The sequence below is a fragment of the Triturus cristatus genome, chromosome 6 (assembly GCF_964204655.1).
Source record: "Triturus cristatus chromosome 6, aTriCri1.1, whole genome shotgun sequence".
Taxonomy (NCBI): domain Eukaryota; kingdom Metazoa; phylum Chordata; class Amphibia; order Caudata; family Salamandridae; genus Triturus; species Triturus cristatus.
Window position 1 is genome coordinate 1,446,899,700 of NC_140589.1, and position 24,440 is coordinate 1,446,924,139.

The window sequence follows — 24,440 nt, forward strand, 5'->3', positions numbered from 1 at the left end:
TACATACACGGGTGGGGGTATGCTCCGAACATACGCGGGTCTGGGTACGCTCCATGCATACACGGGTGGGGGTACGGTCCGTACATGCACAGTTGGGGTGTTGGTACGCGCCGTACATACACGGGTGGGGGTGCGGCCCGTACCCAGGCCTTTGGAACATGGGTACAGGCCGTACCGCCATTATTGGGGTGACGTAGGGGTGGGCGTGGTACGACTCGTACCCACGCTCTTAAGGCGTGGGTACGGTACGTACCGGACTTGTTGTGTTGCCGGTTCGCGTGTACATCCACTTCCGTTGCTGGACACGCCCCCACCCTCTCAAAGTGACCAGGCCCTGAAGGTCAGGTATGTCCAGGGAATGTATGATTTGTGACTTGGGTGGGGGTTTTGTGTCCTGCCCCTGCCCCCCCCCCTTTGCCCCTGGGTGTTGTTCTGACCTTCTGCGGCGTCTGCGGCGGTTCCTGTAGAGCAGGTGGACTGCTATGAGGGCTGGGATGACACGTAGGTTCGGGTCCATGGCTGTCCATCGCATACAGGTGCTCCTTGCACGCGTCGTCCTGATTTCCCGGCAGTTTTTGGCAGGCGGAGAATTTTATCCGTGCGGGGTGATGTCGGTGCGGTTCGTACTTCCTGGTTCGTGAAACGCTTCCTGAATGTGTCCCGACGTCACGTCGGCGCTTTCCCCGGATCACATTTGTATGTATATTTTCGTCGGTCGGTGTTTTGTACGACTCGTACGGAAATGGTGTTTCCGTGCGAATCGTACTTCCATGTTTGTAATGTTTTTTTCCCGGGTACGAGTCAGACGGAGAAAACGCTCCGACCGACGGTTCGTACCCGGTTTTTCCAGGATCAGAATCGGCACCAGACTGTCTATCAAAGGAAAAAACAGTTAGAAAACTAATATAATTTAAAACAATTATCATATTATTTAAAACCAAATGTCGACGCAGCGTTTTGTTGGACTGGAGTTAATTGACACCTCCTTCTTCAGTACCTGAGGAATGGCTAACCGAATCACACGTATTTATCCGTGCGAATCGATAACGAAGATATACATAAACGGACTACTGGTTATCGAAAATAAGAATTCCTGTGTCCATCCTCCGTATTGAATTTAAAAATCCATGGCCCAAATGGATTTTACAGATCTAAGGATTAAGCAATAATATCCGGATCTAAAGGATTTCAGACCTTCAGCTGAATGGGAGGAAAATCGCTGCCAAATAATGAATGAATCTCAATGAAACATGAAGAATTTCGGTAGTGAGCATATCTAAAATCAACTATATTGTATTTTACGCATAAACCTGTCCTGAAGAAGGTGGTGTCAACTAACTCCAGGCCACCGAAATGCCGCGTCGACATTTGGTTTTAAATAATATAATTGTTTTAAATGATATTAGTTATCTAATTGTTTTTTCCTTTGATAGACAATCTGTGTGTATGTTTGAAAATACTTTCTCATGATATGTTTCTTTGGGAATATATGTAAAATTACACATCATATAGATCAATTTAAATCACTAATGTGTGAGATGTGTACTCCAACGTTGTTGAACTAACTTCTACACTTGGATAAAACTCCCTTGGAGGAGAAAATAAGAACTATTGTGTTTTTAAATGAATGGGATATTAAAATGTATTCATGAAGTGTTTTTAACAACGATTTTCATAATCTGTTTTGTAAAATAAAGGAGGAGATATATTTTTACTAAAAACAAGGTTTATTGGTTGTATGCTTTAAATGTATGAATGAGTATGAGGTACTATTTGTGTTGATAATTGAGGAAGAATCACATAGGGAACACTCTTTGGTTATAAATACCAGGACACCACTCATCCAGTATCCTTTGTCACATTACTATAATATTATATTAGCCTTTCTAACAGGTCTGTGAAAATGATATACATACACAAGGGCCACTCATCTGTTATTGCTATTTTCATCCCATATGTAACCTGTAGTTACAAACTAGTGTTTCGATGTTAGCTTCCTTACTTGAGTAGCAAGCATTGGGGACGTTAATAGATCTGGCATTAGTGTGCTAATACATGCACAGATATTCGTGAACAAATGATTTTGAATGCCTGAGCACATTAAAAACATCTACTTTTGAAACACTTTAAGGAATGATCACCTTGGCAAATGCACTGCAATTCAAAAAGAAACCTCTCTCCGAAATGGCTACCAGGATGGAACTCCAAGAGGAACTCCAGGGTTTGGATCAACAATCGTTGAATATCTCTGTTTATACCCTGCCATTCTCCCGACTATGATTGCCCTTCACAATGAGGACCACCTTGGAACACATATAATCAAAACAGGATCTACTCACATGTACATTTCTCCCATTATTCTAGCCTTCAAATGGCGAAACCTTGATGACCAAAATTGCACCAACTCCTGGCAGTCGCTCTCTACCCACTGCTGCCACAATGGATGCCCTATTGCTCAGCGGCCTGTCCTGCTTGCCGGTCTGAGAAGCAGCTAGATGTTCCGCTGCTGACACCTGTGGGAGAAGCTGAAGAACTCTGTCAATCATGCTTATCGAGGGTCTAGTCTGGCTACGAACCCGCCCGCCACACCTACTGGTCACTGACCCGCAGAGTGCCTAAAGATGAAGGCGATCTGCCTCATTAAAGTTGTGGACGCTGGTGAGTGCCTCTTTCGCTACCCGCCTCTGTCTGCTGACCTACCTGCTGTCCCCGCCTCCCATTGGTGCACCTCTCTTTCCCAAGGGGTCAATTTTTCATTGCTGCAGCATAGCGCAGTGGTCAGACAGTTTTTGGTCCGGCCTGTCTCTCAGCATTGCAGTGGGGGCCGGCCTGCACCTTTTACCACTCTTATCAAGGCCACCTCCCCTCAACCGAGCTGACCTGACATGCCCTGGCCTCTGTTTTTGCCACTTCGTCACTTATCCAAGACTGCCCTGAAAGTTATATCCTCCGACACCCTGTTGGATCTGCAACTCTCTAGACAAGTCGCCTGCATTGGTTGAGACAAGGCGGGACCAGCTCTTTCACGAGAATAGAGCCTGAGGCTGATTTTATCAATGTTTATTGACCCCCAAGCCAGACTAACAATAGCGTTGCTCATTCCCGCCAGGAGCCCCTACCAATGCGCCTGATGTTCCAGAATTGCTGATGCTCTGTGGTTTACCGGGGATCTCGCTGGGGTGGCTTTCCTTCCACTTTAAGGTTCCTTCTCTCCCTCTCCAAACACAAGGACCTCGTTCCCAAGATGGCGGTTCTGTCCCTCTTGAGGAGTAATCAAAATACGACTGCTAATATGTAGTTTCAAGGAAAGCAAAGAGTGACCAGATGCCCGACAACACGTAACACGATGAATGGAAATTAATTTTTGGAATACTTTGAATAAAATGGATGAAATTTGGATGAATTTGGTATAACTTTGTCATGTTACTTGAATTAAGTAGTGCGTCCGATCTGGAGTGGAATCACGCTTCGGTTTCCGTATGTTTATTAACGCATGTGGTTGAGGGCTGTCCGCGATTCGGGCTGCATGCCATAGCCTCTATGAATCACTGAATAATTATGGAACAAGAATACACAGGAGTGCACTTGTTAACTCTCTTCTTTCGGATATTGATACTATTGCCAGCCTGACCAACAAGTTGCACCCACGATGACTAATAATGAAAAACAATATAAGTGTTACATGCGAAGCCGATATAAGAACAATTCATTCTCCAGAAATGGCAGTTGTGAAACAAGATGGATTTAACTTGAACTGATTTTATTTAGATGTTGACGATTAATTAGTAATAACATAATCTAGATTACATGCTTTAAAATTCTAGAACATGCCGTAATCGACGTATAACACATTTAAGGGTGGGCGGGGTATTTGAAAAAGATGCCTAAACAAGTCTTGAATAATGTAGGGAAGGAGAATGGTTGAAACAATGCATTATGGGACTCGTAGAAATGAGGATAGTGAATTCAAAAGGACGTAGCTTAATGGGATTGGCTGATGTAGAGGGGAGGAGGTATTTGACATTAGTTAAGAAGGAGAACGAGAGTAGTGAATAGAATGCCACTTTGTTAGAAGGAGAAAACTTGTTTGGAGAAAGATCGTAATGAGAGAGGATAAAGGTATGGAGGAAGGGTGATGATGTTGGTTTAAAGAGATGGGTTCACAAAAAATATCGTCAAGCACGAGCTTTGGGGGAACGAGTAAGAAGTTGGTAATATGGAGAAAAGTCAAGATCGGGGTGAGACTTTTTTGGGTAACTGTAGCTTAGAGATATATCCATAGAGGGAAAATGCCGATTACTGCTTCGGAGTAAAATGCAGCATGAATTTAGGAAATAACTGTTAATTATCTCGTATACACTTCAGTTTGAGTTTAAAAAAAAAAATCTAATGGTTGTTTTTTAATACTTATAGTGAACCCCTGAAGAAGAACTAATAAAAGCTTGAAATGCATTGGGTAGAGAAGAACAATCACTATGGATGAATTTATGTATATGGCACGTGACAGAAAAAGGCCTGGAGGTATATCTGCCGTTTTTAAGATTTGTTATACATAAGTGCTCAACACATAACACGATGAATGGAAATTAATTTTTGGAATACTTTGAATAAAATGGATGAAATTTGGATGAATTTGGTATAACGTTGTCATGTTAATTGAATTAAGCAGTGCGTCCGATCTGGAGTGGAATCACGCTTCGGTTTCCGTATGCACAAAATACAAAGGACACTACTGTGAGAAGCTGGCTTAGTATATGGTGCACACTTCTGTAAGTGGGCACCCTGCACTAATCAAGACAATTCTTATGGTGATTTTAGTGGTCTTAGACAACCTTAGAAAGTTCTCTAAGTGGTAGCTGTGGAGAGCAGCCTTCAGGCTTAGTCTAGAAGGAGTGTAAAGCAGCTTGTTTTACCAGAATGTAATCTTATTGATATAGATTAAGTGAAAAAGAACCACACAGTGTAGCTATACAAATATGTTATCTATTATAAGACACTCACTAACACATACAAATATCTCCTACCCGGAGATATACGAAATGCACACAATACTTTGCAAGAAAACAAGTAAGTAGCACACAATACACAGTGATCGCCCAAGGGAGACCAAACAATATAGTAAAATAGTGGTATGCGAACCACGAGTTGAGTCGAGACTACGCCCAGAAGATGTAGAAGTGCTCGGGACCCAAGGAACCACCCGAGGTAAGTACCCAGGAAACCCCCGGAGGCCATGTGCAGAGTGTGAACACAACCGCATGCTCAAGTAAATGGGTAAGTTGCTGTTGCAATTTTAAAGAAGAAACCCAGTGGAAGACAGAAGGTTGGAGAGCCACCCCGCCCATGGATACCTAAGGAACCAGGTTACCTACATCAGGGAAGCCAGGTGCATAGGTGTGAAGTAGCATCAGAAACCGCCATCGAACCCAATGGGGGACTTCAGGAAGATGCCGCTGCTAGAGAAGGAGAAAGTGTCCAGTGGAATCCAAAGGTGGATTCAAGTTGTGAAGAACCTGCAAGCAGAGGGGACAGAGTATAGTTCACTCAGGAGTGACCAAGAGGCACGAAAGATGAATGCCCACCGATGTCGAATGTTGCAGGAGAGCTGACAGTGACCTTGAAACTGCAGCTGTGTGGACCAGGCAATGCTGTGGAAGACCAGGAGCCGTACACGAGCTGTCCCTTGTCGGATGTCGAGAGCTGAGGAGTCGGTGTCCGGCGGGAGCACCAACAAGCTTTGGCAACTGCAACCAATGTGGAAGTTGAAGAAGGTGCAATGTCGAGACCAGCAAAGTCCAGGAGACTCACCACAAGCAGGGCAATTAAGGCAGGCCCAAGCAATCAGAGGGGCTCACAGAAATCAAACAAGACCCTCAAGAGGACCCACAGGCCTGAGGCACCGCAGTCGCAGAGGGACCTCGAGCAGCTCACCAAAGAAGCAAGTCCACAATGCAAGTGATGCGGTGAGGATGAAGATCTTGGTCGCTGGAGATTCTTGAGTTTAGGGCTACTTGGAGCACAAAGATCTTGGTAGAAAGAAGCCAACAAGCCTTTACAACTGTAAGTCAACATGGTGAACAGGGTTTCGGTTCCTGTGGGTTCGACAAGGTATACTGGCCTCAAACTTGGTAAGAGGACAGATCAGGCGTCGAGGGATGTGAAGAACCACTACTTGTGTTGCTGAGTCTTTCAGAGTCAGTGGGAGCCCAGGATCAGCAGACCGCTCAGCTTTGATGCGGTGCCTGCGAATGCAGGGAAATGGCTTCTCCACTTCAAAGAAGATTTACTTCTGGTGTGTTGGGAGTTCCACAGGCCTTGGAAGGTTTCTGTATGGAGCACAGGCACAGACGATGCAGCAGACTTGCAGACGACAAGACCAAGAGCAGCAGGAGTCTTTCAGTTGCAGCCTCGAAGTCCGGAGCAGAGTCCAGCGAAGTCCAGATTACCCAGATGGTCGAAGATGAAGGGGTCTTGAAATTGCATCTTGTCTCATGATGCATCTAGGGACTCACCCACAGGTAAGCCCTTAAATACCCTAAGGAAAGGGTTGGGACGATTCAAGGGTCCCTCCCTAAGGAGGTACTGGACAAGACGGAGGATCCTCCCCTGTGCTTTGTCCAGTTTTGCACCAGAGCGAGAGCCAACAGCTCCCTTAACTGGTTTGAGCTGGACTATGCATGGAGGGCACCAAGTGTGCCCTGCATTCAGACTATGTGGTGCTGGCAAGTTCCCCCACTCTGCCTCAATACACTAAATCCTGTCTGGGAGGTGGTCTTTCCTCCCTGTGACAGGATACCTATTGTTCTGCCTTTCCCTGCCCGAGCTTGGCTCAGCAGCAGGAGGGCAGAAACATGTCTCTGGTAGGCAGCATCCCTAGCTTGCTGTCCGTGTCTGGAAGACTGGTACCAGGAGCACAGAGGGCCTACCAAAGTAGCTTTACAGTACATGGAATCATATGTGGGAGGTATGATTCCAACATGTTTGATACCAAACATGATAGAATTCATTACAGCCAGTTTCGAGATGGTCATCACATAATGACGCGGTGCCCCTCTAAATTTCATGTGGCTGTCTCACTTACAACCCGGGAGAATGGACTCTGTAGACTGTAGGGTTGCCCTGCTCATGCAGGGGCACCCTCACACTTAGAAAAAAGCACCCTGCCTTCAGGATTAAAAGGCCTGCCTTACAGGTTACTTATAGGTTTTAAGTGCAGTTTCTTTAGATATAGGGAAACCTATAGCATTTGTGAGTGGTGCTTGCACCAGCTTACACAGGCTGAATTGGCAGACCTGTAGTTGCAAATTGAGTGGTCTCCCATGGGTGGCATAATACATGCTTCAGTCCATGTGGGGCCCTGGTGTACCTATGCACTGGGTACCTTAGTGCCATATACTAGGGGCTGATAAATGTACACCAGTGTCCAATCTGGGATGTACCTAAGTACTTACCATACCAAGTTAGGGAAGAAAGCACAGAGACCGGGGTCCTGATTAGCAGGATCCCAGTCAGACTAGTCATAAACAGCATAGCACAAGGCAAAACGTGGGAGTAACCATAAAAGCAGATCCTACTTTCCTACAGCTATGCTCAATAATAACTCTGGAACCCTGACCCTATTTATTTCCTACTTCGGTTTTTCTTCCGGCCTTAGTTGCAATACTCTCAGATATGGATCCTAACTCACTAAAAGCAATTGTCACCAAATTGGAGCCGTTAGACCGCAATGCAGATAAAATTAAGTATCCTCCGAATCTAACTAAAAAGGCATCCTAGAGCTTCAAACACAGACTCTGCAAATCTCACCCAGAAACTCTAATTTTTTCACCCTGACTCCTCAAAAAAAGGAGCTATAATAAGTGATCTTATCTTCTACATGAAAAGACGAGCTCAATGGAGGAAAGTCCTGTATTCATTGCTCTTACTCACCACATACAGGAAAACCCATCATGGTCTAAGACTCTTGGTATCCCCTCACTTGTTTACAGAGCAGAAGCAACTATCTCCCTTTATAACAAGGGGATTATCCTTATTCGACCAACAGACTGCAACCTAGAAACTTTTGATGATATTTTCTCCATCATCAAGAACACAGTGACTAGTAATGAATGTGCTCCCTCTCAAAGATGTCCTAATTCTTCAGGCAACCCTCGGGAACATCAAGCAGTGTCCTCACGTATATTCGCCATATCAAACGCCCCACCCCTTTCCCTTCCTTGCTTCTACACAGAGACCAATATAAACAACACCAACTCTTCAACTCCACCAGGCGGATCTAGGTCCCCCTTCATCAATTGCCAAACTAGACTGCTCTCTCATCACACCTCTAGAGCAGCTATCTGAGAGTTACAGAGCTTCAGAAGTAACATCATCACCCCAATTATATGCTTTACCTCTGAATACACTATCATGGACACTACTAGCATGATTACAACACTCCCCACAACTCAATTAATGACACTCCATAAGTCCTAACTCCCAAACCCAGCTAGCAACATGACCCTTATGACTTCAGCACTCCCACTCAACCAGCTTTTGAGCTCCCTACCTCCTCCCATCAAGCTTTAATTCATCACCAACCCACCCTCACCTCCATGGTTTCTCTCAGAACAGCAGTATTTCAACACCACATTCCTGAGCACAGCCACTCCACCTAACCCTCGGTTCCAAGAGTTGATAACCCATTTCCAAACCTCACTAGAATCCAGACCTTCAACAACTTAAGGCAGACTTACAAAGCCTATTACACATCACATCAGAGCTGGCCAACTATCGGTGGCCAATCAGGACTCCGAGGATGAATAGTCATAACTACGTCCAACCCTCTAAGTACTGCACTAGACTTTCAGCTCCCCCCAACCAACGTGATCTCACCAATCATGCCTTGTCCTCAGCCCAGATGGAGAACTTCACCCTACCCCAATGGCCCCACTTGACCCATTGAACTGAAAGATCCAATGTCTGACAGAGACATTCATTCCTTCCTCCTCTTATATAATCTAACTTACTCTGTTAACTCACAATCTGGGTCACATAGAAACAATTCCTGCGGACCCTCACACAGAACCTAGGCTCAAATCCAGAGCCATAAACTGGTACAACCTTAAGCAAGTTACCACTGCACAAACCACCCTAGCTGACACCAAACCACAACTGAAATGCATGCTACTCAACTGCAGATAGCAGTAAGTCATGTGGTGGACATTGCACACCTCATCCTCGCACACAAGCCTGAACTCTTACTACTGACTGAAACTTGGCTAAAGGACTCCTCTGCACCTAACCTTGACTTACTAGTCCCTCCTAGCCACAATATCATTAGATTAGATAGATCTAGTAGACCAGGTGGAAACATCACCTGCATATACCGTAACAGTTTCTCAGTGAAACAGTCATAATCCACAATTCTATCCTCATGCGAATACCTATGCATCGATATTGCAAGTAACAACAGGCCACTATGCAAATTTCACACGATCTACCACTAACCAGAAGACAACCTCTCTTTCATAGAACAAATTACAGAAATCATCTCAACTAACGCGGGTCAATAGTGCACCCAGATCTTCCTCATAGATTTCAACCTCCACTGGAATGACTTGAATGACCTTGTAGTTAACAGACTTAAAACTGGCACCACACAAAAGGTAGTGACCTGATATGTAATCATTGCTAAGGTTAATTCCATTCAACTTGAATCTATTATCCCTTGCAACTGGACAGACCACCACTGCTTCACCTTCCTCAACACAGAATTTATGAGAACTAATAAGGCTCAACTAGTGAAACCCAAAAACTGGATAAGAAGCATGCAAAACATTAAACTGAATGAACTGACATCCCTCAGCAATACCATATTACCTCCTTCTGTGGACATGTCAAATGTCCATGACCTTACAGATCACTACAATATTGCCATGTTGAACATTTTATACTTGCACTCTTACAGCTAAAAAGAATGTCCACCAAAGACTCCAAACCATGGTACAATGGTAGCCTAAATGCAGAAAGACGCAATCTGAGACTAGTGGAACGATCATGGAGATCCTCTCATGTCCCTTGAACATCTCAAGCGTTTGAGATAATTGAGCAACATCTAAAACAAACGCATTAGCAGTTCTAAAGCTAAATATTTCAGAACCCAATTAGATCAAACTAGAAATCGACCTCAAAAATTGTTTGAACTCGTCAAACTACAATCGACTTGCCAGCCCATGCACTCCTCAGCCGGATCTAGTCCGCAGTCAAATGCGAGGAATTTGCTGCCTTCTTCCCTGTAAAGACGGAAAAGATTGAATATGGTTTGTGGACTGCATTGGAGCACCTTCCGATCATACCACATATCAGCCCTACCTCCCCGGACTGCTGTGTCCCCATATCCACATGTTAATTCACCAAAAACAGCGCTTCGCTGAACTAATCTTTGATGAAAGCAGCATTCTCAAAATTCTTGCAGCACTGAAATCCTCAAACCACTTCAGCGACCTCCTGCCATTGAATTTCTTCAGGGAGATCAAATCATCTATTCTACCACTATGGACCAAGATAGTATATGCCTCACTAATTCAAGGCCTTATTCCTGACTGCCTAAAGTCTGGGCAGAATACCCCTATTCTGAAACAAACCACCACAGATTACATGGACCTAAACAATTTCCACCCAATCTCCAACATTCGGACGGGCGAAGCTCCTCGAAAAATGTGTCCTCGTTCAACTGTTCTGTTATGTTATGTAACCGCATAAAACAATTCTGACTGTTAGACCAATTCCAATCCAGCTTCTGTCAGGTTGACAGCACCGAATCCGCTCTTACACACATTTTGGACAACGTGTTAAAAATGCTCAATCAGAACTAATCTTACCTTCTAATCCTCCCCGACCTATCGTCAGCTTTCGATACGGTTAAACATGACAGCTTACTAGATTTATTGGAACATAGGATGGGATTTTCAGGGTCCATCCTAAACTGGTTTGCCTTGTTTTTTCACAACAGAACTAAAAGATTCACGGTTAATCAGTCCCTCTCCAATTCCACACCAGTCACTTTAGGGGTTACCACAGGAGTCTGTCATTGTGTGGGTAAAGTTGGTGCACAGTCTCCATGGTCTGTAGATGAGAGTGCCGGTTAGACTGAACCTGACCGTGAAGTGGAGCATGAACGACAGGTGTACCATGTTGGAGGATGGTGCTCTTGTGGATGGTGGTGATTCTGCCTCTGGGTTTGTGAAGTCTGTCTTGTCTGTAATCTTGTAGCCAGGAAGGATGGCTGTGGTGGTGTCAGATGCAGATGAAGGGTTCATCGAGGTTTCTCTGAGGAAAAGTAGGTCCGGGGTGTTGTCATGCAGCAGGTCCTAGATCTCTGTGGTGTGTTTGCTGAGAGCATGGGTTGCAGGACTGTATGAGTGTGAGTGAGTGGGGTGTTGGTGCTGTTGATGCAGGTGTGGTGAGTGTTGGGTGTGGGTACAAGAATAAAAACTTGTAGGAAGCTCATAAAAACATGCAATGTTTGGTGCGGCGAGGCAGTAGCATGTGAAGTGGCAGCTGGGGTTGAGGGTGCAGAGGTTCACAGTGGGGTAGCAGCAGTAGTCGGGAGGGCCAGGGTTCCTTGCACTGGGGGCATTCCAGGCATGGATGGGCACAGACAGGCTTGCCATTGGTGCACCTTTGATGCACCATCAGGGCACATCAGTGCTACAGCCATCATTAAGTAGACCCTGGAAAGTTAGAGAAGTGATATCACTTCCTGTGCAGATGGATGATGGGAAATCCAGTGATGTCACGTCCTGTGCAGATGGACGATGGGAAATCCACTGATGGCACTTCCTGTAGAGATGGATTATGGATACAAGTTCTTTTTCATTGGCATCTTATTTTATAGTTTTATCAGGAAATCAGTGATGTCAATTGCTGTGAAGGTGGATGATGGAAAATTCAGCGATGTCACTTCCAGTGCAGATGGATGATGGAAAAAATCATACTATGCTGTCCCTCACTCACGCACCTCTGATTATAATGCACAATATAAATACAAAATACATAAAAGCACGGGGTTGCAACTCACAATGTGTGCAAACTGCAACATGGTATCATAGCAACTGCGACTCCTGTCAGGTCCGGATTCAGTAGCAAAAGAAGGATGCCATGGGCCCTGCACAAACAAAGAAAATGGCCCCTTCGACTGCTGGTGGGGAAATAAAATACAGCAATTATCAGTGTTTAGTGGCCCCCCTCAGTGCTCAGCCCCTTTACCACTGCACGTACTGCATGAGTGGTAGCCACGCCCCTGCTCTGAATGACACTTTCACACAGATCGTTAAATAAGACCGAAATGCAAATAGAGCCCGCAACTATCGCCTTAATAATTTGTATCATTTTGTTCCCTACTTTACATTCCTGCCCTATCTCGCCATACCTTTGCTTTACTTTATTAAAGGGTCCTGCATTTGAAGATTGTATTGGCGACTTTTATGTAGGAACGTCTGCAAGAGGCAGGACCGGTTGACAACTTTTTAATGTGTTGCCTGGAATGATGGATGGCAAAAGGTTATGGGTACCACTATTCAGAGGTATTAAGAGGGAAGATTACTACAGCACTACATCATAGTTAGAGGTAATTGCCTTCCTGCGGTTTAAAGAAAAATCTCGGAACATCTTTATTCTTAATTAGAGGACCAATAATGTTTTATGCCTGTAATAGAGTTGTGGCTTATTATGTGTTTTATTGCTAGGATTCCATATGATGATTATACTGTTGCAGCGCCGGCAATGTGCTAGACGCCACTTCAAAGATCATTACTTAATTCACATAACACCTGAAATTCTTAGCTGAAATACTTCTGATGGCAATTTCATGTCTATTTTTTTTACCTTTTTATATTCAAAAAGCTGTAAAGGAAATGCCAACAATGTGGTGTAAACAATATAATCCTCAATAAATGGGAATGAAGAGCACACAGACATTTTATTAGATCTTTTTACAGCACAGTTTATAGACTCACAAAATTCTGGCTGGCTTTCCAACTGAGGGAAGGGGAGTGACAGTAAGAGCCGAGTTAAGAGAAGCTGTCTTTGACTGTCACTCGGGACCTCGAGGTGGCAGACAGCTGCAGTCGGCAGTCACCAGCTGCTTCGGTGGGCAGTTTCTGTCCTAGCTTCTTCTGTGTTTTCCTCCCTGTTGGGCCTAGTCCAGGTCATTGGCAAACCATAAAATAACGCCCACCCTTGCAAAATGTAGGGAAGGAGCGCATACAGTTTTGTTAAGACTCACGACCAGACAGATATATAGTGCCCTTGGGCTGAGTGGGGGCCCATTCAGGGGGGACCTCACTCTTCTCTGCACCCCCGGAGTCTGCGTGGACCTTAGTTACATCCCTGAGCCAGATGAACTGCAAGGCGACAGCAGTAAAACGAAAGGAAGGGTAAAAGATGACATAAAAAATGTTTGTTTTCATACTACAATTTCACAATATTAATGCTTCTCTCTGCCTTGCCCTGCACGCTAAACACCGCAGTGAAATCCTGTTTTATTACGTCATGCTTCATACTAGTAAAACAAGCATTTGCAAAGCCAGTAGATCTCGACTTTCACCATAACTCTACCTTTTGGCCTTTCCAAAGCTTTTTGCCAATACTATTCTGCATCAGCAAAAAGAAAAAAAAATACTTCCTTGCCAATGCAAACCAGCATGAGCCAAAATAAATGACAAAGAGCAAAAATTTGTCATCACACAACTGTATGCCTTTTTGTGAATTTCGAAGATTAGTAAATCTCTGTGTACCTCAATGTTCCCTGTGATTCCAGGAAAAGTTACTGGTCAGTGGGGCCTGGGTTCATTGTCAGGGAGATGGCAGGTCGGAAAGGATGGCACTATAGGAACAGGGAATAGTGATAGAGGGGAAGGCATAAGCCCTTGACAATTTATGAGGCATATTTCAATGGTGGCTGACACCCAGGTCTGACTGCTGGTTACTCCCTTATCCAATTGTGGGTCAGTCAGAATTGGAGCCATTCCTTCTGTGACAGACTGTCCCTTTGACAAATGACAGGGCAGAGGAAACATCACTTCAAAGGAATCAACACCCACTACCAAAATTTCAAATGACAGACACTAAATCACATCTGTATCTGGATTTGGACTATAAAGGTGGGATCATGAGCCCAACAAGTTATTCGATAGCAATGTTCATCAGGGGAAAGAAGATCACCAAGTCTTTGAGCTGCTACAATCAGGACTGCGGATTACGGTCTAAAAGCGAGGATCCAATCAAGTGAGGCGCCCAGTTAAGTTGGGACCAATGTTGCAAGCGTTGTCCACCCTCTAGTGGAAGTTGGTAACCCACCATCAGACTTGTGTGAATTTGGGGCTGTCACTCACGTCCGTGACCCTTCGTATTCCAGGAAGGTCCCACTAGTCCTCACTAACGTTACACTGTAGCCCCAATGTTTTCACCTCAGGTAAAATTAGGCCCAGTGTTTCCAGCACCTGTTAATCCCAAGTGGAGGAAACTGAGCCACTTGAAATTGGGCAGGAAGGTGTCTACTAGTGATACCGCTTTGCCTGACTCATCTTTGGGTCCTAAGTGCTTCTGGCAGACCATCTAGGACTTGCCTGCTGATAGACCCTTAACACAGCTTCTAGAAACAACTTGTAACCATGCAAATCACAGTACATCTTTAATTGGACTGTGCCCTTGATAACCTGGGCTTCAATAAATGTCCTATCCCCATCCTAAGACTGTCAATGTTGTTCTTCCCAGCTCTGACTGTAGGATGACGATGTAAGTATACATGCTTGGACCTACTACTATTCCCATTGAAGTGCCTTCAGCATGGGAAGCATTTATGTATTCTACTTTGGAAAGAAACACAGGACCCACATCTGGGCATGTCTGTTGCACTTAGCGCATCTACTACTACAAACAAAAGTGATGTAAGGAATGCTTTAATTAATCTCAGCCACAAACAATCATCTGGGCTGCATTCCAGACCATTGTTTTTCGCCCCTCTAGACAGAGATCAGCCATATGCAAATCAGTCTTGGTTCTTCTCCCTCAGCCACAGGACTCAAGCGATACCTTACAGATGAGGTCTAAGTATGCTGAAACTTGTCTAGAGTTGCTTGTGTTCTCATATGGAAGGGACCTGGCCATGCAGTTCAGGCTGGACTGTTCTTATTGGAGCAGGACCAAGAATGAGGTCTAGAGTGGCATAGTTGAAGAAAAATAATGGACGGAAAAGTGGCTCAAGTGATCGCCAGTGGGTGAGATTAATTCAAGCATCCTTCTCATCACTTTGTTGTTTAGTACCACAATAATGTTTTTAACATCGTTACTTATCTTTTAGTTTTAAAACATAACAGACGCTGAATTTAAAATATTCCTTTGGTCCATTAGTCAAACAGAAGACAATACCACAAAAAATATTTTGCATCATCGACATCTGAACAGTATTTTTTATGCATATTACACATGTAGCATTATAGCACTGCGTTCCATGCCCAACCCATCGTTCTTCCATGTACCCCAAACTCCTTTTGAATTACCACAATAATTTTGGTTTATCAGTACTGACATGTAGGGGCTGATTAGGATGGCCACCCTATCGGAAACGGGACCGACCGACAGGCTGTCGGCAGTCCCGACAGAGGCATTACAAAACGACCCCCACCACGGCGGTTGCAATCCCTATCCTTTGCATTGTGGCAGGTGCTGCTGAATGCAGCACACGCCGCAATGCAAAAAGGGGACACCTGACATATCCCTGCACTACATGACAGGCACCATGCTGTGCCCCTCCAAACCCACAGCTTCAGGCCAGGGGTAAATGGGGGCCATGCTACGGGCTCCCAAAATCCCTTTCCGCCTGCCTTTTAATGTCGCGTTAACCGCCATGAAAAGACAGGCGGAAAGGGACATCATAATCCCGGCGGTGGTGCCTGGTAGGCACCACCACCGTTGTAGGGATATAATTCCCCTCAGATGCACCGGCGGGCTCCAGGATCCCATCGGATGCGTGACGGTCGGTCTTTCAGACTGCCAGCTATCCACCAACCATGGTAATATGGGCGGCAGATAACATGGTCCTCATGGTGTTGGGACCGCCACCGACGGGCTGTCGGTGGTGGTCCTACTGTCATAATAATTGGCCACTTAATGCACCATAATGACACAGAGAAGAGTTGGGGTCTATTACAAGAGTCATCCATCTACTTACTCATTCATCCAGTTATTCATGTCTCAACTCCCTACATCTATTCACTTGCCCATCCTTTTACTTATACTTTCATCTATCACTTATTTCTTCACTCATCCATCGTTCCACCAACCCACTCAACTATTTATTCATTCACCTACTTATGTATTCACGTGCTGTGGCATCCTTCAACCCACCTATTTATTCACTATTACTCTAATCTATCCACTCACCCATCTATGCACTCACCAACCCTAACTGTGTGCTTACTCTCCTATTTAGTAAACCCACATACCTGCCTCACACCTACCCACATGAACAAAATAATCAATCAATAAACAAAATATTTCTCTGATTAAAAATTTGCCAATTAATATTCTTCCTTGGCTATACTCCTCCATGTACATTCCCATGAAATGTGTCAGGAATTCTAAAAACAAACCAAACATCATCACCTGTTTGAAACAAAATTCTGTAGTATTTCCCAGAAAACTTGAACATAAGAGCATACCTTACATACAAACCTCATGTGAGATACCAGGAAGCTGACTGATTCCAGGAGAAAATGACTCCTTTGAGACATTTTCTGATCCTATGAGATCATTTCTTCACAAACCAGTCTCTCGCAGAGGAAAACTGTGAAATAGAGCTGTTCATCAATCCCAACGATATATTTATTTTTGTGTTTTATAGAGTGTGAACTAGACCCGTAACGGTATCAGAGCGCTTTACAGGATTGACAAGTGGTTTACAAAAGACTTAGGAGGGGTGGATACATTTGGGATAAAAACAGATAGATACATTTTACAAGAAACAAGCGGTCTCAGATCCCAGGGTGAATACATTTGGGATAAAAAAAGGTAGATACATTTTACAAGAAACAAGCGGTCTCAGATCCCAGGGTGGGATGCCCAGAGGTGCCGAGTGGATATCATCCGGAAAAACCATGGTGAGGCTGTAATAGGAGGTAGAACAAAGTCGCTGAGGTGACTGTAATGCAAGAGTTAGGAGAGGAATTTGCCCATTAGGAAGGTTTTGGCCTCCTTTTTGAAGCGTTCCAGAGACGGAATTCTTCTAATGGCGGGCGGGACTGAGCTCCAAATTCTTGGTGCGGCCCCAGAGAAGGCCAGATTGTAAGTTTTTTTTCCGCCTGCCTGCTGGTTGGAGCAAGAGGTCTCTGGCGCACCGGTAGTTATATAGAACATAGAATACATTTAGTATGCAGAGCACCTTAAGATTCTGAAGCATTGTTAACACGATAAAGGAAAAGATTGAGGGGAATCGATGGACATAATGTATAGTTAAACCTTTCCTCCCAGAAAGCGACTTCAGAACTGTTGTTCTAGCAATTGCATTCCCATTCGCATCTGAATTGAGGCATTGTCCTGTTTCACAGTCCCCTAGTCTCCACACTAACCATCCATAATGGCATCCTACATGCTGCAGCTACCCCTCTAATATTTTGTTGACTGTATCTTTGCCTTTGACAATGTCTAAGTTTGTGCTTTACAAATACTTCATGTAAATACATATATAAGGGCTTATTAATCAAACAATACCACACCGTCACTCCGAGAATTCAGTTCCAAAAATCTCTCTGTAATGTTGTACCAGCAAGAAGTATTCTGACCATAGTCTTAATCACACAAAAGTACTCTTCCTTTATTACCAATATAAATAGTGCTTTTTTCTTTTTTTCAATACATTTGCTGCAAGTATTTCTGGTCATTGTAGTTCATCCTGAAAAAGATATAAGCTGTTCACTCAAGTTGTTGCTATAATCAAATTCATATTCCTCATAAATTAACATTTTCTACGAGTATTAATCCATGTTGCACAAATTTACTGACATAATTCCATTGTGTGCTTTTAGCACTTTTACAGTAAAATCTTCTTTAACATACATGTGTAAAATCCAACTTGGATCCATTTTCTCAACTGTCGAACATACACAGGTCAGGTCAGGTTTAGTCCAAACTGGTTCTCTAGACCCAATTTCTGTATAACCTCAAGTGATTCTCACCAGTTTATTGCCAAACTCATGTGGGTCTTGGCTATAAAATATACACAGCAAAAACCAAAGGAAATGATGGACGGAGTGTTTTACATTGCAAGCACTCACCCCCAGTCAACTGATCTGGGTTTAATCCATCACCGTTCTTTAGCCCACTCTGCCACCCCAGTTCAGACATGGCCATATGCAAATCAGTCTGACCCTGTGCCTCATGGGAACAGTCCAGCCCGAACTGCCAAGCCATGTCTTCCCTGGACCGGAAACAAGCTTCCTAGGACCGGTTTCTGGCATTTCAGCCGTCTTCAGCCAGGCTTGCTTGAATCCAGTGGCAAAGTGAGCAAGGGACTCACGTCTGAGCATACCCTGCCAACTTATGGCGAACAAAGCAAAAACCAAAGGAAATGATGGACGGAGTGTTTTACATTGCAAGCACTCACCCCCAGTCAACTGATCTGGGTTTAATCCATCACCGTTCTTTAGCCCACTCTGACACCCCAGTTCAGACATGGCCATATGCAAATCAGTCTGACCCTGTGCCTCATGGGAACAGTCCAGCCCGAACTGCCAAGCCATGTCTTCCCTGGACCGGAAACAAGCTTCCTAGGACCGGTTTCTGGCATTTCAGCCGTCTTCAGCCAGGCTTGCTTGAATCCAGTGGCAAAGTGAGCAAGGGACTCACGTCTGAGCATACCCTGCCAACTTATGGCGAACAAAGCAAAAACCAAAGGAAATGATGGACGGAGTGTTTTACATTGCAAGCACTCACCCCCAGTCAACTGATCTGGGTTTAATCCATCACCGTTCTTTAGCCCACTCTGCCACCCCAGTTCAGACATGGCCATATGCAAATCAGTCTGACCCTGTGCCTCATGGGAACAGTCCAGCCCGAACTGCCAAGCCATGTCTTCCCTGGACCGGAAACAAGCTTCCTAGGACCGGTTTCTGGCATTTCAGCCGTCTTCAGCCAGGCTTGCTTGAATCCATTGGCAAAGAGAGCAAGGGACTCACGTCTGAGCATACCCTGCCAACTTATGGCGAACAAAGCAAAAACCAAAGGAAATGATGGACGGAGTGTTTTACATTGCAAGCACTCACCCCCAGTCAACTGATCTGGGTTTAATCCATCACCGTTCTTTAGCCCACTCTGCCACCCCAGTTCAGACATGGCCATATGCAAATCAGTCTGACCCTGTGCCTCATGGGAACAGTCCAGCCCGAACTGCCAAGCCATGTCTTCCCTGGACCGGAAACAAGCTTCCTAGGACCGGTTTCTGGCATTACAGCCGTCTTCAGCCAGGCTTGCTTGAATCCAGTGGCAAAGTGAGCAAGGGACTCACGTCTGAGCATACCCTGCCAACTTATGGCGAACAGAGCAAAAACCAAAGGAAATGATGGACGGAGTGTTTTACATTGCAAGCACTCACCCCCAGTCAACTGATCTGGGTTTAATCCATCACCGTTCTTTAGCCCACTCTGCCACCCCAGTTCAGACATGGCCATATGCAAATCAGTCTGACCCTGTGCCTCATGGGAACAGTCCAGCCCGAACTGCCAAGCCATGTCTTCCCTGGACCGGAAACAAGCTTCCTAGGACCGGTTTCTGGCATTTCAGCCGTCTTCAGCCAGGCTTGCTTGAATCCAGTGGCAAAGTGAGCAAGGGACTCACGTCTGAGCATACCCTGCCAACTTATGGCGAACAAAGCAAAAACCAAAGGAAATGATGGACGGAGTGTTTTACATTAAAAGCACTCACCCCCAGTCAACTGATCTGGGTTTAATCCATCACCGTTCTTTAGCCCACTCTGCCACCCCAGTTCAGACATGGCCATATGCAAATCAGTCTGACCCTGTGCCTCATGGGAACAGTCCAGCCCGAACTGCCAAGCCATGTCTTCCCTGGACCGGAAACAAGCTTCCTAGGTCCGGTTTCTGGCATTACAGCCGTCTTCAGCCAGGCTTGCTTGAATCCAGTGGCAAAGTGAGCAAGGGACTCACGTCTGAGCATACCCTGCCAACTTATGGCGAACAAAGCAAAAACCAAAGGAAATGATGGACGGAGTGTTTTACATTGCAAGCACTCACCCCCAGTCAACTGATCTGGGTTTAATCCATCACCGTTCTTTAGCCCACTCTGCCACCCCAGTTCAGACATGGCCATATGCAAATCAGTCTGACCCTGTGCCTCATGGGAACAGTCCAGCCCGAACTGCCAAGCCATGTCTTCCCTGGACCGGAAACAAGCTTCCTAGGACCGGTTTCTGGCATTTCAGCCGTCTTCAGCCAGGCTTGCTTGAATCCAGTGGCAAAGTGAGCAAGGGACTCACGTCTGAGCATACCCTGCCAACTTATGGCGAACAAAGCAAAAACCAAAGGAAATGATGGACGGAGTGTTTTACATTGCAAGCACTCACCCCCAGTCAACTGATCTGGGTTTAATCCATCACCGTTCTTTAGCCCACTCTGCCACCCCAGTTCAGACATGGCCATATGCAAATCAGTCTGACCCTGTGCCTCATGGGAACAGTCCAGCCCGAACTGCCAAGCCATGTCTTCCCTGGACCGGAAACAAGCTTCCTAGGTCCGGTTTCTGGCATTACAGCCGTCTTCAGCCAGGCTTGCTTGAATCCAGTGGCAAAGTGAGCAAGGGACTCACGTCTGAGCATACCCTGCCAACTTATGGCGAACAAAGCAAAAACCAAAGGAAATGATGGACGGAGTGTTTTACATTGCAAGCACTCACCCCCAGTCAACTGATCTGGGTTTAATCCATCACCGTTCTTTAGCCCACTCTGCCACCCCAGTTCAGACATGGCCATATGCAAATCGGTCTGACCCTGTGCCTCATGGGAACAGTCCAGCCCGAACTGCCAAGCCATGTCTTCCCTGGACCGGAAACAAGCTTCCTAGGACCGGTTTCTGGCATTTCAGCCGTCTTCAGCCAGGCTTGCTTGAATCCAGTGGCAAAGTGAGCAAGGGACTCACGTCTGAGCATACCCTGCCAACTTATGGCGAACAAAGCAAAAACCAAAGGAAATGATGGACGGAGTGTTTTACATTGCAAGCACTCACCCCCAGTCAACTGATCTGGGTTTAATCCATCACCGTTCTTTAGCCCACTCTGCCACCCCAGTTCAGACATGGCCATATGCAAATCAGTCTGACCCTGTGCCTCATGGGAACAGTCCAGCCCGAACTGCCAAGCCATGTCTTCCCTGGACCGGAAACAAGATTCCTAGGACCGGTTTCTGGCATTTTAGCCGTCTTCAGCCAGGCTTGCTTGAATCCAGTGGCAAAGTGAGCAAGGGACTCACGTCTGAGCATAACCTGCCAACTTATGGCGAACAAAGCAAAAACCAAAGGAAATGATGGACGGAGTGTTTTACAAAATATACACATCTTTCTCTGTAGTGGGCTTCACAGTATGACCCTCATGTGAATCTCATCTGTTTATTTCTAAACTCCCACTGATCATGGCTCAGTGGTGGCTTCTCGAGGGAGTGCTATGGGGCGGTGAGGTGGGGCAGGGGAGGGCAGGGTGGGGGGTAGTAAACTCCGGCATATGGCCGAACGGAGTAAAGTAAATAAATAAAACAAATGATAATGCGCGCACTGCAATGCAGCACGCGCAATGAAATTAGTTTAATTAATTTATTTATTTACTTAATACCGTTCGGCCGTATGCTGGAGATTACTACCCCCTACCCTTCCCCTCCCCCGCCCCGCCTCGCCTCACCACCCTGCAGCACTCCCGCGAGGAGCCGCCACTGTATACACTACACACATCTAGCCTCTTTTGGATTGCAACTTATTGTGAGTGGGAGATATCACGACCTTTTCATTAATCTAAAATGGAAAAACTCTCAAATATGAATCTCTTTCAGAGTCTGTCAAAATTCCTTTGTATGTTGTGCAATCAATCAGTGTGTTTTCTAAAAGTTTTTATTGATTTTTATTAGTAATAAAGTGGGGATTGTAGGAGAGTAGGATCTGCTTCTTATAGTTACCCCCACTTTTTGCTGATGTTTCACTGTTTTTCGACTTTAGTCTGGCTGGGGCCCTGCTAATCAGAACCCCAGCCTAACTGCTTCCTCTCTAAAATAATACCCAGTACTTTAGGTACACTCCAGATTGGATTCTGGGGTACCCTTATAACTCGCTAGAATATGGTATACTATGTACCCAGGGCATAGGTACCCCAGAGGCCTACCAGGGGCTGCAGCATGTATTATGCCACCCCTGGGAAGCCTTCCAAAATGACACCACAGGACTGCTACTGCAGCCTGGGTAAGGTGGTGCATGCACCCCTTACTGAGATATAGGTTCACTCTATCTTTCAATATCACTGCACATATAAACCTATCAGTCACCCCAATGGCAGGCCTTACTAATCCTGAAGGCAAGGTGCTGGGTTTTATGTGAGAGGGTGCCCATGCATGAGCAGAGCCCCTCTGCAGACTTCGGAACCTTTATTCCGGGGTTATTTGTGATACAGACAAACCATATACTCTTAGGTGCATTATAACTAAACGGTAAATGCTAACTTTGGGATGGCTGCACGGAAACATGTCATGTTAGGTGTCAAACACCTTGGAATCATACCCCCACACCAGTAACTGGTGTGGAAGTATGATCCCACCCTTCTAGAGGAAGAGACATGACAGCACCGGTATACCCGGTACCAGCTAACAGAGCCCTGGCATTACAAAATGGATGCTGCCAGCCACAGACAAGAGTCTGCCCTCCTGCTGCTGGACGCAACTCCGGCAGGGGAGGCCTGGACAATAGGTTTCCTGTCACAGGGAGGTGTCACAACCTCCCAGACAGGCTTTAGTGTATTGGGGCTGGGTGGGTGCACTCCAGGAGTGCTTTGAAGTTCAGTACTGGGAGCACATTTGGTGTCCCTGTGCATAGTCCAGTTCAAACCGGTTGCAGGGGCCACCAGCCCCTGCTCTGGCGCAAAACTGGACAAAGGAAATTGGTGTAGCCACCCCTCTTTCCTGACCCTCCCATAGGTGGTTCCCCAGAGTATGTCCAACCCCTTCCTTGGGTATAAAGAAGGAACCCCTGACTACAGGGCTTTAGATTACACCTGGATGAAACTCTGATACTGAATCATAGAACTTCGACAATCCACATTAAACTAGATGACTGAAGAATCTCCCTTGGAGTAAAGGAGTTACTCCCCTGCAAGGCAGGCACCAAAGACGCATCTGTCCGGGTTGCATCTCCGAAGCTTCCGCCGGACTCCGAAGAATTTTGCAACACAGTAGGTGGGTTTCCGTGGTTTCTGAGGTTGATCTGTGCACTCAGCAATTCTGAGGCCTGGATCCCTCGTGGAAGACTGTGCAACCCGAGCCCCTAGACACGGCGACCATTTGCAGACGCATCATCTTTCCACCGACTCCTGCAGCTGAGCTTTGGGTTACTTGTAGCCCTGACCCCAAGCAGCATTTGCTCTGAAGATTGCCTGTTTACACTCCACGAGTGTTCCGTGAGGTGGCCCTTTGTGTTTTCTCTCGAGGTCCCTTTGCAATCCCTGGTCCGTCGACTGGTGGTTCTCTATGACAGTGACATTACTTCTAATTGGGCTTTCCTGGTTGCTCCAGACGTGCCCTGACTTTCCATTACTTGAGGAGTCCCCAGGACCTTGCTGGTTCACACCGAAGCATCTTTTCTCTTTCTGCGTGGGTTGCTGTTGCCAAGGCTTGTTGGGTCCATTCCCGGCACCGACACCGCAGCACTCAACATCCTTTGTGAGACAGCTCAAATCCAACTCCTGGTCATCATCGACACCTCCTGGTCCTCGTGGCTGCAGAGTTAAGCTTCACCTCTCCGCACCTGAAACACCCGACATCAGTGGGCATTCGTCTATCGTGCCCCTGGTCACTGGCAAGGGACCCAGACTCTGTCCCCTCTGCTTTCAGGTTCTTCTGATCTTCGATCCAGGCTTGGATCACACCGGACACGTCTCTCCTTCCCGGCAGCAGCACTTTGCAGCAGATCGCCATTGAAATCAATGATGATTCCCGACACCATTTGAAACCTATGCACCCGGCTTCCCTGGGTGAGGTAACTCAAGTACTCCGGTGCTCCCATGGGTGCTGGCCCTAGAACTCCCTAAGTCTAAAGGGGTTTGCACAAAGTCCTCTCCTAAGTGTCCTTAACTTCTAAAATTCCAACTGCGACTTTCCCATAGAATAGTACGGGGCTCGCGCCTGTGTTCTCACACTGCAC